This window comes from Bos grunniens, chromosome 9, assembly GCF_055505025.1.
Source record: "Bos grunniens cultivar Pamir isolate PY7600 chromosome 9, Bosgru_T2T1.0, whole genome shotgun sequence".
Lineage (NCBI taxonomy): Eukaryota > Metazoa > Chordata > Mammalia > Artiodactyla > Bovidae > Bos > Bos grunniens.
This window is the reverse complement of record NC_141173.1, coordinates 94,241,500-94,255,819: the sequence shown is the minus strand read 5'-3', so window position 1 is coordinate 94,255,819 and position 14,320 is coordinate 94,241,500. Positions and strand designations below refer to the sequence as shown.

Sequence of the window (14,320 nt, the reverse complement as noted above, 5' to 3'; positions counted from 1 at the left end):
AGCCCATTCAAATCACCCAGCATCTTTCTGGACATGCTGGTCTGAGATGCACAGAATGAAAGATGAGGAGCGATCTGTAACTCACCCATGTGGGAGGGGAAGGCAGTCTGACACGCACAGGGCTCCACGGGAGTGGAAGAGGAGTGGGCACTAGGCTCTGAGGGATGGCCCCTCTCCATCCACGTGATGGAGGTCACACTGGGCTTTATTCAGCCCTGCATTCACCTGCCTTTGCCCTCTTGGAGGCATTTTGTTCTTTTCACTTAATGTCCAGTCCTCACTCCTGAGCCATTTCACAGACTACTGGCCTTGATGTACAATTGGTTGTTGAAGCCGACGCTCTCCAGAAGTGAAGTTCAGTTTTCTTAACTTCCAACTAGAATCTGCATTTAGTCATCACCACAGCCTCTGCATTCCAGTCTCTCTGCCAACAGCCAGGAGCAGAGGTCTGGTTTAGTTTCCAGCAATCGCCCCCTCCTCTCCGCTCCCCTGCTGGGCTCCTCCCATTAACTGCCCTTTCGTTGCTGAGAGATGTCCTTGTTCTGCAGAGTAGAGTGGTGACCCGCAGCAGCGCAGGGCAACAGTCCCCGTCTCCACCTCTCTAAGGGATGCGGCCTTCCTGGGTTCTGTCACTGCTGCTTTGCAATGGGAAAATAACTATGAGAACAACAATTTTACTAATAACTAACAATGAGAGAAGGCTTTCTTTCACATTTTGTATTACATAATAAATGTGATCCCAAAAAGTATATAATTGAATGGTGTACACAGAATCACGTTGACAGGAAATAGGCCAGTTGTTCACAATCTCATTCAGGTGGCAGGGTACCTGGAAGTCTCGAAATGCTTTCCAGTACAAACCCATGATAAAGAGATACATTCAGTAGTATCCTATGATGCAGGCACAATTTTACCAGCAGGAGGTACGAACTACCTCCTTTTATATTGCCATGTAAGTACAATATAAAATCAGGAGCATCAAATCCTCAAAGAAGAGCAGGCTGTCAAATGTGACACAATTAGTTCTTTCTGAGTCTTTTCTTTAATGATTTTTGGTCCATGTTTATTTGCCTTGTTGTCAACTCACCCTCAAGGGCAGATTAGTGGTACAAACATTAGAAGTTTAAGAAAAATACAGGGTAGACAAAAGTAAAATGGTTAAAAATTGCATTCAGTAGTCTGTTTTTCTATGCATTGGGAATTATGCCATTAATTTTTCAGTTTTAGTGGCCAAATAGTTTTGTTCAATAGGCAGTGCTTTTTGTTTTGTTTTAAAGAGTTTTGTTTATAGGCAGTGCTATGTAGCACCTTGTTTTGGAAATTTCTCACTGCAAAGAATCTTTCTGTAAACTGAATATTAATACTGTAATGTAAACCATATCCTCTGGTTTTTCAGAGGATAAGTCTGAATAAGTCTGTAAGTCTGAATATGTGCATGCATGCTTCTCCCTTGATTCATAACATCAGAGAGGACAGTTACTTATAAAGTAACTGCTAACTCTGAGATATAGTTCAATTTATTTAGTTATGGTACAATACCAATTTAAGGGATGTAATACAATGATAGTACAATATGTGTCCCCCAAAGCTATCAACTGTGCTGTTGGAGAAGACTCCTGAGAGTCCCTTGGACTGCAAGGAGATCCAACCAGTCCATTCTAAAGGAGATCAGCCCTGGGTGTTCTTTGGAAGGAATGATGCTAAAGCTGAAACTCCAGTACTTTGGCCACCTCATGTGAAGAGTTGACTCATTGGAAAAGACTGATGCTGGGAGGGATTGGGGGCAGGAGGAAAAGGGGGCGACAGAGAATGAGATGGCTGGATGGCATCACCGACTTGATGGACGGTGAGTTTGAGTGAACTCCGGGAGTTGGTGATGGACAGGGAGGCCTGGCGTGCTGTGATTCATGGGGTCGCAAAGAGTCGGACACGACTGAGCGACTGAACTGAACTGAAAGCTACCAACTACTCAAATTAGAATCACCTGGGGTATTTTATTGAAAACAAAACAAAAACAAACAAACAAAAAACCAGATTCCCAAGGCAAACATGGGGCCTGCTGAGTCAGAATCTTTGGAGTGAGGTCTGCATTTTAAGCAGTATTTTATATGATTTTTGCATATATTAACACTTAAGAACCACTGGTATAGTATTTGAGAAGGCAGTCTCGGGAGTCAAACTTTGCCTCTGTCGTTTACTTGGCCTGTGGTAATTACTTGAGCCTTGGTTTCTTCTTCTGTAAAATCAGGAACAGCAGGAATATCTACTTCCTAGGGCTGCTGTGAGGATGAAATGACCTAATATATTAAATCACTTATGCAGAGTGTTTGGCTCAAAACAAGGACTTAATTAATGTTGTTAATGGCCTAGACTATAATTCTTGATAGTACTGACTTCAGATCCTTTCAGTTAGGCAGACATTTTGGTGCCGACATGCGGCTGCACGACGTGCACTACACACACATTCTCAGCTGTGTGTGGAGGTGTCCAGCTATGGTACGATGACTTCTGGAGGAACAATTTTATTGGGACATTCTGTACTGGTCCACAGTGGCTAACTGGGTATGAATAGGTTCACGGGAACAGGGTTCCCCAAAGTCTGTGATCTAGGAGTTGGTTGAGCTTCCACAGTGGAGGGTCCCACTAGCGAAGGACTTCAGTGTGTTTGTTGTGGTGTTTCATCCTGTAAACAGTTTCAATGAAAGGCAGCAGCAAAGGGAGAAGTGAGTAGGATAAGGAGTGGCGGCTCATGGTGGTGGATATTGATAATGTCCCTGCCTCCCTTCCTCCCTCCCTTCTTCCTACAAAATCTCTACATTCCCTCTCCCTTTAAAAAACAAGACACTTTTTTCTTTTTTTTTTTTTTTTTACAGTAAAGGATAAACTTTCCCCTGCTTCAGTCTTCCCTATTTTATTAGGTATTCATTGCTTTAAATCTTTACATGGATCAAGTATTCACTGACTTTTAAAAGTGAAATCTGTCCTTAATTCTAAATATTCTATTGTTTTCCTTCAATAACAGGCCAAATGCTTGCTACAATTAACACCTCACCTCGCCCAATGTGATTTTTACATTTACTTCCCCTCAAAACCACATCATTTTCTACCACTTCTCATAAGGCAGTCAAACTGGTAACTATACTCTGATACTATTTACCAACCACCAGATAGATGCCCTGACAAATGATTACTGAAAATAGAAACTAACAACAGGAAAGGACTTTATTTTATTTTCAGGCTTTTCAGACCCTTTGTCTCCACATGAAAGTTGCTAAGTCGTGTCTGACTCTTTGCACCTCCATGAACTATACAGTCCATGGAATTCTCTAGGCCAGAACACTGGAATGAGTAGCCTTTCCCTTCCCTAGGGGATCTTCCTAACCCAGGGATGAAACATGGGTCTCCCACATTGCAGGCGGATTCTTTACCAGGTGAGCCACATGCGAAGTCCAAGAATACTGGAGTGGGTATCCTAGCCCTTCTCTAGCGATCTTCTTGACCCAGGAATTGAACCGGGGCCTCCTGCATTGCAGGTAGATTCTTTACCAACTGAGCTTTTTCTTTCAGTTCTGTGCCTCTGTGTGTGACCTCTTATTTTCTGACACTGGATTAAATGTGGGCACCAAATGTCATCTGATATTAAATATTAACAATTTCTTACTGGCTTTTTTTTTTGGTGATAAAAACAAAAGTTGTGATCCTTCTTTACACACCCGAAGGCTCAGGTGGATTCAATCCACTTTGGGGATTGTTGTTTTAGCACAGGGGTTGGCAAAACACTGCCTGTTGTTATAAATGCAGTGTTATTAAACACAGCCAACTTGTTTGTCTATGCATTATCTTTGGTGGCTTTTGTGCCACAGTGGCAGAGTTGAGCAACTGTAACAGAGATGCTATGATCTTCAAAACCTGAACTAGGTACTGTCTGGCTCCTTACAGGAAAAGACTGCCACCTTTGCTTTAGAAAATGGATGGCACTTGAGGGATCCCAGGAGTTTAGTGTATGGTGTGTACTCAATTCATTGTTCACTAGGACAGGGGCAAGATGAAGTATAAAAGACATCCATGGACTTCTGGGAGAATACATTTCTATGTTTATCCTTGGCAGTATAATTCTGGCTGAAGCTCAAGGCCTGGCTTTGATTCTTCCAAACAGACTGTATCCTGGAACTCAGTTACGATTTGAACTTTAAGTGGACCAATGGTACTCTGGCAATGCAAATGACCAGGTGTATCTACCATGGCATCTTATCTGCTGCATTTGACAGGAAACATTCTTGGTCTTTCTTGCTATCAAGTCTATCCTAAATTACACGAGAGGATTTTGCTCCTTCCTTGTCTCAGAGCCTGTTTGTCCTATAATCTATATAAGCTATAATCTCTATGAGCTATGCCTACAATGTTCTGAATTAAAGAGCACTTTTAGGTATTGTACTTTTAGGTATAAGCCACTGATGCTGGCAAAGATCTTTGCCATTTCCAGGGGGTAAGGGTGGTGGGCAAGACAGTTAGGGACAATGGATTAATCTCCAAAATATACAAGCAGCTCAATGCAGCTAGCTATCAGAAAAACAAACAACACAATAAAAAAATGGGTGGAGGACCTAAACAGACAATTCTCCAAAGACAACATGCAGATGGCCAACAAACACATGAGAAGATGCTCAACACGGCTCCTAATTAGAGAAACACAAATCAAAACTCCTACGAGTTATCACCTCACACCAATCAGAATGGCCACCATCAAAAAATCTACAAACAATAAATGCTGAAGAGGATGTAGAGAAAAAGGAACCTTCTTGCACTGCTGGTGGGAATGTAATCTAATATAGTCACAGTATAGAGAACAGTATGGAGATTGCTTAAAAAACTAGGAATAAAACTACCATATGCCCCAGCAATCCCACTACTGGGCATATATCCTGAGGAAACCATAATTCAGAAAGACTAACTTACCCCAGTGTTCACTGCAGCTCTATTTACAACAGCCGGGACATAGAAGCAACCTATACACCCACTGACAAATTAACAGTATATGTCTTTTTATGATTGGCTTATTTTACTTAGCATAATGTCCTCCAGTTTCATCCCTACAGTAGCATATGGCAGAATTTCCTTCCTTTTTAAAAGCTAATATTCTTTGTAGGTATATACCATATTTTGTTAATCCATTCATTTGCTGATGGACGTCTAGACTGCTTCCACAGTTTGCTTATTGTGAATAATGCTGCCATGAATATGGGTGTAGTTATCCTTTCAGGACCCGGTTGGCAATACCTTAGGATAAATACCAAGAAATGGAATTGCTGTCCTAGTGTTTGAATGAATTTCTCATTTGTGATTCTCTCACCATGAAAACAGTGCAGATTTGTACAGAAGCTCCCTGGTTTCAACTTCCTAAGACTACCTTTCCTACCAACTGCCCTAAGCTGATGGCAGTCTTCTTTGCTGAACCCCTAAACTGATGTGCTGAGTTTCTAAATTCACTGTCACAATCCAGGCAAAGCGTCATGACTCCTAGTTTTATAAAGGAACTGAGTTTTTGCTCCCTGCCTTGCCTGGGCCCAGGGTTTTGTCTCCTGTTCCAAGGCAGGAGTTAAAATGCAAGTCCCCGGCCTCTGAGGCTGTACCCTGTCATGTGTTTGGCTTCGGTTCCCACACATTCATCTTCTTTGAGTTGTTCTTCATGTCTGACATCTGGGGATTTCCTTTCCTTGGTTTTGAGTTTGGCTATGCATTAAAAAAATAGTTTATCCAGCACTTTCATGTGTTTGGAGTGTGCATGTGTCCTTTTAGGCCAGCTTGGCCTGTGGTGCCAATAGAGATTATTTATTCAATATTTTTTGAGCATTTATGGTTTGCACAATGATAAGCTCAAAGTGGGAGAAGGAAATGGCAACCAACTCCGGTATTCTTGTTTGGAGAATCCTGTGGACAGAGGAGCCTGGTGGGCTGCTGACCACAGGGTCACACAGAGTCGGACACGACTGAAGCGACTCAGCATGCATGCATGCATTGGAGAAGGAAATGGCAACCCACTCTAGTATTCTTGCCTGGAGAATCCCAGAGACAGAGGAGCCTGGTGGGCTGGCATGTATGGGGTTGCACAGAGTTGGACACGACTAAAACGACTTAGCAGCAGCAACAGCACCAAGCTCAAAATCACTATATAGTAAATCTTCTGAACTCCTGCAACTGGGAAAGAAATTTAATCAAAATACACATAATGCAAGATATGGACACTGCTGTTCAACTGGGGCAATGGAATCCATTTTTAGCTTGGACCCCAAAAGAAGAGGTTCTCTTTCTGCCAAAGCTGGAAAATGAGCTCCTCCTAAGGTTGCACCATTGTGGAGTAGTTAGGGCCAGAGCGGGAGTGCAGTGGCCTGCCACTGGAAGTTGACAACAACAATTGAGAGTCATCACTGAAGCTGATCCACTTACAACTACACAAGAAGCTGCCAAAGAACTCAATGTCAACCATTCTACGGTCATTTGGTATTTGAAGCAAACTGGAAAGGTGAAAAAGTTCAGTATGTGGGTGCCTCACAAGCTGACTGCAGTTCACAAAAAATCATCATTTTGAGGTGTCATCTTCTTGTATTCTATGCAACAATGATAAACTATTTCTCAATCAGATTCTGACGTGCAACAAAAAGTGGATTGTGTACAGCAACTGGCAATGGCCAGCTCAGTGGCTGGACAGAGAAGCTGCTCTGAAGCACTTCTCAAAGCCAAATTTGCACCAAAAAAAAAAAAACAAAAAAGGACATGGTCACTGTTTGGTGGTCTGCTGCCAGTCTGATCCACTGCAGATTTCTGAGTCCCAGTGAAACCATGACATCTGAGAAGTATGCTCAGCAAATCGCTGAGATGTACCAAAAACTGCAATGCCTGCGGCTGGCATTGGTCAACAGAAAGGGCCCAATTCTTCTCCATGACAATGCCCGACTGCATGTCGCACAACCAACATTTCAAAAGTTGAACGAACTGGGCTAGGAAGTTTTGCCTCATCTACCATATTTACCTGATCTCTCGCCAACTGACTACCACTTCCTCAAGCATTTCAACAACTTTTTGCAGGGAAAAAGCTTCTATAACCAGCAGGATGCAGAAAATACTTTCCAAGAGTTCACTGAGTTCCTGAAGCACAGATTTTTATGCTACAGGAATAAGCAAACTTAATTCTCATTGGCAAAAATCTGTTGATTGTAATGGTCCTATTTTGATTAATAAAGATGTGCTTAAGACTAGTCATAATGATTTAAAATTCATGGTTTAAAACCATAATTATGTTTGCACCAACCTAATATATTGAAGGATAGTCCAAGCTGTGGAGAGGTGGCATTGTTAATCAGTATATAAATACACATTATAAGCTAATCTTAATCTGCAAAGACTAAGAATTTTCTGCAAATAGGAATAAGGCAATGAGACAAGGAAGAGTCTACCCCTGAACAATTTAACATGGGAAAGGAACTGTATTGGATACATAGCAGAGGATTAGCGGGGTTTGGAAAATACAATGAAAAGGAAAATGTGGACAAGGCGAGATCCTTTTATTAATCATTGTTATTATTAATATTATCTGTATTGGTTAAAGGTTTCAACAATCGTTTATTAAGGAGTGATTAGAAGTTTATACAAGAGCATTACTATAAAGCATTTCTAGTTTATTTTATATAATGTCTAAACTAGCTGAATAGTAAAATATGCATGATACTCTTTTATTTTCGCTTTAATCACAATTTACGTTTCTGTGCTGCATATACAGGCACACCTTGTTCTGTCATGTTTTGCTTTACCGTGTCTCACAGATACTGTGTTTTTTACAAGTCGAAGGTTTGTGGCAATCCTGCATTGTCAGATGACAATTAGCATTTTTTTCTTAGCAATAAAGTATTTCTAAATTAAGGTATACACACTGGCTTTTGTTGGACATAATGTTATTGCACACTTTATAGACTACTGCTGCTGCTGCTGCTAAGTCACTTCAGTCGTGTCCAACTCTGTGCGACCCCATAGACGGCAGCCCACCAGGCTCCCCCGTCCTTGGGATTCTCCAGGCAAGAACACTGGAGTGGGTTGCCATTTCGTTCTCCAATGCATGAAAGTGAAAAGTGAAAGTGAAGTCGCTCAGTCGTGTCCGACTCCTATTGACCCCATGGACTGCAGCCTATTAGGCTCCTCTGTCCATGGGATTTTCCAGGCAAGAGTACTGGAGTGGTGTGCCATTGCCTTCTCCTTATAGACTACAGTATAGTGTAAATGGGATTTCTGGGTGGCTCAGTGTTAAAGAATCTGCCTGCCAGTCCAAGAGATGCAGGTTCGATCCCTGGGTCAGGAAGATCCCCTGGAGAAGGAAATGGCAATCCACTCCAGTATTCTTGCCTGGGAAATCCCATGGACAGAGGAGCCTGGTGGGCTACAGTCCACTGGAAGCAAAACAAAACAGTCGGACACAACTGAGTGACGAAACAACATCAACAACATAGTGTAAACATTATATACCAAAAAATTCATGTGGCTTGCTTTACTGTGACATTTGCTTTTTCGCTGTAGTCTAGAACTGTACCTGTAATCCCTATGAGCTATGCCTATAATGTTCTGAATTAAAGAGCACTTTTAGGTATTGTACTTTTAGGTATAAGACACTGATGCTGGCAAAGATTGAAGGTAGGAGAAGGGGATGACAGGGACTGAGATGGTTGGATGGCATCACTGACTTGATGGACATGAGTTTGGGCAAGCTCTGGGAGTTGATGATGGACAGGGAAGCCTGGTATACTGTAGTCTATGGGGTCACAGAGAGTCAGAGATGACTGAGCAACTGAACTGAACTTTATGTATTGTAGTAGGTAGATACTTGAACTAAGAGGGTCTTATCCAATTTTGAAGCCTCGGTTCTGACTCTGAGTATGCAAAACCAGGAAAGAAGCCATTTCATAGAACATGACTTAACAAGCTTGCTTCTAATTACTAATAATTAGTGTATATAATAATAATTCACACAACAACTCAGTGAGTTAGATATCATTTCTACTCCCCCCTTTTTTCAGATGAGAGGTTAATTAGAAAGAGTAAATATTTGCCTGAGATTATACCAGTAAGTAAAGGAGTTTATTTGGTCATAGAAGAATGAGTAGGATGTTTTTCCCTAAGATATTCTATCATCAGTGGGTGTTCAATATGTTCAAAAGATTTTTCTGCATTGATACAATTATGTGACTTTTCTTCTTTAGTTTAATATGATGGATTACACTGACTGACTTTTGAATATTGAACCAGCCTTGCATTCCTAAGATAAACCCCACTTGGTCATGGTATATCCAATTTTTAAATATATTGCAGAGATCTATTTGTTAGTATTTTATTAAGGATTTTAAGATCTATTTTCATGAAGGATACTGGTCTGAAGCTTTCTTTTGTGGTACTGTTTTTTTTTTCTCATTTTAGTATTAGGGTAACAATAGTTTCATAAGATAAACTGAGAAGTGTTCCCTCCTCTTCTATTTTCTGGAAGAGATTATGTAAAATTGGTGTTAATTCTTATTTAAATGTTTAGCATAATTCTTTAATGAAATCATCTGGGCCAAAACTAATTTTGGGTGAATTGTGACAGTGTTTTTTTTTTTTTTTTGCAGAAGTGGTCCATTTAAATTTTTAAATTTATGTATGTAGAGCTGTATTCCTTTGTTATCTTTGTTGAGGTTTTCTATTTTTTCAAGCATGACTATAATTGCTTGTTGAAGCACTTCTGTCATGGCTGCTTTAAAATCGTTGTCAGATAATTCAACATTTCTGTCATCTCGGTGTTAACATTTATAGATTGTCCTTTTTCATTCAGTTTGAGATCATCCTGATTTTTGGGATGAAGGGTTATTTTCAATTGAAAGCTGGGCATATTTGTATTATGCTATGAGATTCTGGACATAAATATTTAAACTTTTGGTGTTTCCTGGCTTTCTCTGCACTGCTGTGGCAAGGGAAGTTGGGTGCATTGCCTCAATACTGTTGGGCAGAGGTGGGAGTTCTGGTTCCCCACGTGATTTCTACTGATAACCACTTCATGGGCAAAGTGGTGGGGAGTCTGATTATCACTTGGTGGGGATGAATATCCTGACTCCTTATTTGGTCTTTCCTGATTGCTCCCTAATGAGAGCACTGGATTCCTTCTTACAGCCTCTTGAAGGTGGAGGTCTAGACTCCCAGTCAACCTCTGCTGGTGTGAATACAGTTTTATCTGTGGTGTTTGAGTGGAGTAGAGAGGTCATTGTTTAAATGTTTTCTGTCTTGTTAAGCTGCCTGTTTCCTGGTCCTTTGGTTAGAGAGGGCAGGCTTTTGTTGGGACTTTTTTGGTTAGCATCTGCTGGCATTTCAGGGTTGCCAGCTTTTCTAGTTTCAAGTCTGTAATATATAAGACAAAAATAAAACCCAGGGAATTCCCCATGGGCTGGATTCTCAAGTCCTAAGGTGCTAAGTCAGTCTGTCTCCTTCCCTCTACTTTTCAGAGTTTCTGAGTTTGATTTATATATGTACATATGATATGTGTAGTTTAGTTGCTAAGTTTTGTCTGATTCTTGCAACCCTATGGCCTGCAGCCTGCCAGGCTCCTCTGTCATGGGATTTCCCAGGCAAGAATATTGGAATGGGTTGCCGTTTATATTGTTTATTCATTTATTATGTGTTATATATATTACATGTAATTATTATACAAATGAAAGTATTACATATAGTATAAGCAAATATAAATGATATAATTATATATAAATATATTTATATAATAAATGAATATATGATATATATAGTATTTATATAATAAATGAATAAAAATATATAATGACTATATTAATAATAACGACATATTTACTAGATTATATATATTGCTGTTCAGACTTTTCAATTGTAATTATATGAGGAATATAAAAAGTACATCTACTCCTTCCCGGTGGATAATATAATTTTTTAAGGATTAAACTAGGTGTGTTATTTATCTGATTATTAAAATACTATATGCTTATTAAATTCCTGATAATACAGAAAGGCTGAAGTTGAAAGTAATAATCGGGCTGGGTAAGACTGTGAAGTATGGTGAAGGAAGAAAACATAATAAAGGGCAGGGATATGGGATTAGCAGAGCTTCATTTCACTACAACTTCAGAAACTTCCCACATTTTTCCCTGTAACTAAATTTTTCAATTTTAAAAAGAAAGATGAATACAGAGGGACTTAAAGGAAATTTAAGAAAACGTGGGACATGCCGAACTGGATTTATAAGGTGAATAAATCAGGGTGTGACGCTGAGTTTTACTCTGAATCACACAAAACTTAGGCATTCATGTATTATGTAACATTAATTTGGAATATTTTCACTTGATAACCACTTTGGGATTCTTGGCATAAATATAACTTATGTAAAAAAGTACAGTAAACCCTTGTTTAGAAAGTTCTTGGCTATCATAGATTATATTACACTTGATTGTTGATCAAATCACTTCCCATGCATACTCCCTGATATATGACTTGAATAAAGCAACCTATGAAGGAAATATTTTTCTTGCATTCTGACATCACTGTCATAACAGGGTTCTACTGAATTATTAGTAAGAAAACATTTTCAATGAGATGTCTGGCCCTGGATGCAAACTGCAGTGAGGCATTGATGTTTCCACATTAGCATCATTACGCTGAGTGTTACTGTAATGGCATTCTCATGTCACACAACATTGGGGCCAAAATGAGTTTTCCCTAAAAGAGGCCTCTTTTACAAGGTAGCCCCAGCCATTTCACACTATTTTTCTTATGCTTCTGTTTTAGTAGACATTTCCTTATCTTGTTTGATCTCCCTGCAAGAAATAACTACAACCCGCAACATGAATTACAATTTTAACTATATTGTAAAATAGTTATTTAAAAACCAAAATGTATGTTTTTGATAGGCAAGTATAAGGTGGGGAAGAGCACACAGCCCAGTCTTCAAAGAATAAAAATCTATACTAGTCTTAAAAGCAAAACACAGAACAGGATTTCTTGTCTATTTTTTCTACAAAAGAAGGCCATTGAACTTCCGTTCCTGGCCATGTCAGCAGTGATGCTCTCCCCTCCCACAATTTTTTTTTCCCGAAGCATTGATTGTTGACTTCCCCTGACACCCCATCACAACCCATTGGTACTGAAAACTGACAAGCCCAGCTGCAACAGCAAAAAGGCAAGTTTGAAAGAAAATATCTAAAGCACAAGCTAAGCTCAGCTATTAGAACCCACACCAGCCAGAGATGCAACAATTCCCTCTCCTCACCCCCATGGCACCTTTGTGAAGGTCAGCAAAATCAGCAGATTTTCTTTAATCCAGACTCCAAGGTCTGGAGGAAATGATGAGGAGTATCGCTTTATTTTTACTTTCATTTTCAGAGGAATTTGGGTTAAGGAATATGAAAACAGAGTCAGCTCAAATGCTTTTGCTGATAATGCCAATACACATTATGTCTCTTTTCAGCAAGCGTTTCGGATGTTAGTGCCTCAGCAGTCCTGGGCTCCTGAAGACCACACTTGAAACCCTGGTAGCTTCTTAAGTTACGAGTACCCCCCCGCCCCCAACTTTTTTTTTAAACTCGGCAGACTTGTATGGTGTCTGTGTCCCCAGAGTTACACTACTGGCAACAGCAAGCATTCCGTGTGATTGTACAGTTGATTGCCCAGGGGAAAAAGTGACAACTCCAGATTTCCAGTAGACCTTGTATTTGCAGAGAGAGAAGTTCAAGCAAGGGCAGCCAACTTGTCAAAATCTTAAGAGCCAAAACACAAGCTGAATCTAACTTTAGTTAAAAAGGCTAGATACAAGTTTTGTACTGTCAAAGCCCAGGAGATGGGCTAACTGAACGAATAGTGGCCACCACCTATCTAGGAGAAAAACCCAGTGGCAGATGGTCACTGAGTCAGTAAAAGAATACAAGAGCAAAGGAAACCTGCACTGAGTTGGGAAGCACCTGCGGAGAGGTCATTGCACGCAATGACCAAGTCTGGGCCAGCAATGATCACACAGCTATTAGGATCTGTCCCGGGGAAGGGAGCACCGGAAAGCACTTATTTAGCACCATTCTTGCTGGGTGTGGACAGCTTTAGAGGGGAAAACAAGAACGGGTCCTTTTAAGTGAGCTTCATGGTCTCCTCCAAGCCTGGTGTGCTGGGGACTGACCCACTTCGCCCATCGCCTCTGATCACGTTTTGGGTCTGATCCGGTGCTGACCTATTTCGTGCCAGTCCAGACCTGGAGAAGTCTGGAGCTGCCAGCCCCGCGGTCCTGTGGTTCCGCCAAACCTGCCTGACCACCACCCTGACGTCCTCCACACCGTCTCCTCACCTGCTCTGGCTGAAATCCCAGCACTCCTAGGTTTCTCAGTTGCTTCGTTCAACAGCTGGACGCTGGGCCCGTTCGTGGGAGCCACTCAGGGAGGGCCACGCGCCCTGCTGAAGCCTGACCTGGACGCAGGGCGCTGTCTGCTGCATGTTCAGCGTCCCACCCGTGGACCCGAGAAGCGACAGCTTCGTCGCGGGCTTCAGTTCTGAACCAGTCCTTTCGTCGGCCGGAGGCTTTGAAGGGACCTGGCCGTGCTCTGTCTTTGTTTTCTCTAACTATGGCCTTGGGCCTGTTAATGAACACCCGGCGAGGGCCTCGGCGCCCAGGCTCTTGTCCGCCACAAGAACCTCAGGTCGCGGCCTGCTCTGCCCTGTTTCACGCCGTCAGCCTCACGCTCTGCCCCCAGCAGCTCTGTTTCCAGCCGCACGATCTTCTCGCGTGGTTTTCTTGCGTGGTCTTCTTGCGTGATGTTCTCGCGTTGTCTCCAGTCTCGTGGTCTTCTTCTCGCGCTGTTTCCTTCCTTGCCACCTGCAGGGGTACTTGAACTTCCGGGAATCACCTCTTCTTCAGTGACTAAGGTAAACCTTTGGGTCAACTGGGGTCCACATCTTTGGCTCAAAGCGTGTTATGTAGCTTTGATTAAAGACGCCTGCTGGTTTGGGTCCATCTTTGGTTCTTGGCCTTGAGCGCCATCTCTTCACTTAACCACTCGTGACTTTGGCTTCATGTGCTGACCGCGGCCCTTACGCCCCGAGAGGATGACCTGGATCTGGTACATCCGGGATACTCTTGCAATTCGATCTTTCTAGAAGTTATTCTGTGTTTTACTTGGCTGAACAACACCAGTCCTGAAGTGTCTGAGTATCTGGTTTTCCTTCCCAGCGGCAGAGTGGGACAGCGGGGGAGGGAGAGGGGAGTAGGAAGTGGGTGTTTTACCTGGGGTTGCGGGTTTGAGGATAGAGG

General features: G+C 41.7%; 1 long non-coding RNA gene across 1 annotated transcript in view; it reads right to left on the bottom strand.

Annotated features, from left to right (window-relative positions):
* LOC147366382 (uncharacterized) overlaps window positions 1–13,843 on the bottom strand; it is a 41,362-nt gene extending 27,519 nt beyond the window's left edge. Inside the window, exon 1 of the long non-coding RNA XR_015133348.1 lies at window positions 13,361–13,843. This is a non-coding gene — a long non-coding RNA (uncharacterized LOC147366382). The remainder of the gene's footprint in view (window positions 1–13,360) is intronic.
* Window positions 13,844–14,320: the final 477 nt, after the last annotated feature.